Genomic DNA, 2,873 nt, shown 5'->3' on the forward strand with positions numbered 1-2,873 from the left:
GAGAAAAGAAATAAACCCACCCAACCAGTATTTCCAAACATGGCTACTTAGCTTTTGGCTCCCAGTCTGCAAATCTCTTTTCAAAGATGCAAAAGTGGGCTGCGTGTTACAGCTGTTGAGCCCATACAAGTCTCAGTGCAGTCAATGGGAATCAGTATCTTTGAAAATCAGGGCCCTGAATAATGGGCTCTATTTTTAAATGCTCATTTATACCATACATGGGTCTTTCACTTGTGAGGTGCTTGTACTAAAGTACGTGCAATTTCATAAGTATCCTTTGCTTCAACCAAGCCAGTACAGAAAAAAAAGTAGGAGAAAATGTCCCAAAGCTCACAGTGTTGCTCTTTCACCAATAACAATAGTCTGTAGATGCACCAAAAATGCTGCTACTGTAAAAAAACAAACAAAAAAACCCAACCTTGGTCTTAAGGGAACATGAAAAGGTTATTGTGAGTGTTGCCACGAATACATGGTTTCAGATGTGAGTTATCTCTGTGAATTTACCAGTATGGTCTGGTCCGACTAAGGTACTGGATAAATGCAAATATTACAACAGTGGATAGCAATGCTGGGAAAAAAAATATATTTCCTAAGACAATTTCTTACACTTATGCTGGGGGAAAAAAAAATCTGCTTCATTTCCAATTCACAGAACATCTAAAGGTGCTAAAAACATTCACTTTGATATTTATAGCTTCTATAAGACATATTTCCATTTTATACTAGTGGATTTTTTATGCCATAGTTGTTAGAGCTAAAACAAACTGGCCTTCCAAAAAGCAAACCCCGTGTCAAACTAAAATGATATTCCTTCAAAAGGCCAGCAAATTTACAAAAGGAAATAGCCACTCCAGATTGTGTCACCTGCAGCAGCAAGAACACAACACTTTAATCAAGCTCTGGTTTGTTTTATTTAAACAATTATTTGAATGTAATTGCTCTGAAACCATATGCATCCTTAAAATGATTCCAGATAACATCCTTTCCCCCGATTCCAAGGTAACTTTCTGGCTTTAATTATAAGTCAATTAATATTAAGTAATTTGACTGATTAATTTTAATTAAACCTGTTGAAAATTGATTTTCCTTTAGCAAGTAAAGATGATGCTCTAGTGCGATCGTCAGGAAGGGAAGATGAAGGGGGGGGGGCATGCAGGGAAGGAGCGGGGGGGGGGGAGAAGAAGAACCAGCCCTCAGCACCCAAGCCGAGAAAGAAGATGTCTGGAGAAATAAAAAAAATAATAATAATACAGGAAAAAAAAAAATCCCCTGCCAGGCCCGGCAGCTGCGGGAGGCACCGGGGGCTGCGGGGCGCCCGCGGAGCTCCGCGCCCGGCCCGCGGCGGGCGGCGGCCCCGGGGCGGCGGGGGAGGAAAAGTTCGCTCGGGCGGCGGCGGGAGTGGGGTGTGTGTGTGTGTGTATACGCGTGTGTGTGCGTGTGCGAATCTCCCCGCAAACACCCCCCCGCACCCCCTCCCCCGCAGCGGTTCCTGCCGCCGCGCATCCCCCCGCGGAGGCACCGCTCGGGGATCGCCGCAGCCGCGCAGCCCCGCACCCGCATCGCCCTGCCCGCGGACACGCACGGCTCGGAAAGCCGGCCCTGCAAAGCGCCCCCCGGGCTCAGCCCCGCAGCTGCCCTGCCCTGCCCGGGGCCCCCGAGCCCGGCCCGGCCGCCCCCCTCCATCCCGGCCGCCCCTCTCCTCTCCGCTCCATCCCGGTCGCCCTTCTGCATCCCGGCCCGGCCGTCCCCCTCCCTCCTCTCCATCCCGGCGCGGGCTCGCTCCGCACGCCGGGAGCATCAAAGTATTTACCAGTTCACGGCCGCTTTCCCGCAATCGCAGCTGAAGCTGTAATCCGCTGGATTCGCCTCCTTCGGCTCTCCCAGCCGCTGGGAGCGGGAGGGCTCCCGACAGTGCCCCGGACACTTCCCAATTATACCGATTTTTATATATTTTTCTCCCCTTTCCTGGGATCGGGGCGCGGGGAGGGGGGGCTGGAAATCCCCATCCGGAATCCAGCCTCATCCGTGCCGAGCCACCTCCATGTAAATCCGACCATCAGGCAGGCAATGGAAATGATCAAACGCTACTTCTCTCCGTCTGCAGGCAGATAATCCCACTAATCCAATAGATCTCCCCCGATCCGAAATTGCCCTCCAGACGAATCCCTTTTCGCTCGGTGTCCGGCGGGCGATCGCGGAGCCGCGACGGAGCCCCGAGGGGCGCGGGGAGGTGCGGAGGGGGCTTGCGCGGGGGGAAGGGGTGGTGGTGGTGGGGGGGAGTGTTAATCTTTTTTGGCTCCTGGATGCACGGCTCGCTCAAGCCGCCGAGATCCCTTGCTTTTTTCCCCCCCTATTACACGTTTCCACTCCAAATTGCTGCTGGATGAAAAATGGTACAAAGATACCCCCAGCGGCGGCGCGGCGAACAGCGCGGGCAGCCCCCGGCCCCGCACCGCCCCGCACCCGGCCCCGCACCGCCCCGGGCGGACCTGCCTCCGGGGGGGACCCTCCCGCAGCGGCTCGGCCCGACAGCGGGGCGGGGGAGCCCCTCCGGTGGCTGCCGGAAGCACGAAGAACACGCACCCCCGTGCGCACAGGGATACACAGCGATGCCAACTGCGGGATGGAGACGCTGCTCGCACCTGCTTGCGGGTGGGCCGCTGCCTCCTGCTAAATTATACCTGAATTATATAACTTTTGTGTACGTAGTTAACGTAGATAGGTAGAAATTATACTCCAGTGTGTCACACGGGTATAATTTAGTAAGAAAGCGTGATCTTGCTTAGAGTGTCACTGTCTGCACATAGGATATAAGGGAATCTTTTTGTTTCCCCTTGTTGCTTCTTGGAATATCTTACTTATTTTTTCATTGC

The 2,873-nt window shown here is 53.1% G+C and overlaps 1 protein-coding gene across 6 annotated transcripts in view; it reads right to left on the reverse strand.

Moving 5' to 3' along the window:
- NLGN1 (neuroligin 1) overlaps positions 1–2,352 on the reverse strand; it is a 319,786-nt gene extending 317,434 nt beyond the window's left edge. For 4 of the 6 annotated variants that reach the window (XM_027892570.1, XM_027892568.1, XM_027892566.1 and 1 more), the window contains exon 1: positions 1,811–2,352. The gene's annotated coding sequence lies outside the window, so the exon portion shown is untranslated. The remainder of the gene's footprint in view (positions 1–1,810) is intronic. The other 2 variants (XM_027892569.1, XM_027892567.1) reach the window with 1 other exon arrangement.
- Positions 2,353–2,873: the final 521 nt, after the last annotated feature.

This window comes from Empidonax traillii, unplaced genomic scaffold (genome assembly GCF_003031625.1).
Source record: "Empidonax traillii isolate 1590-97213 ecotype Southwest subspecies unplaced genomic scaffold, ASM303162v1 scaffold358:size917415, whole genome shotgun sequence".
Lineage (NCBI taxonomy): Eukaryota > Metazoa > Chordata > Aves > Passeriformes > Tyrannidae > Empidonax > Empidonax traillii.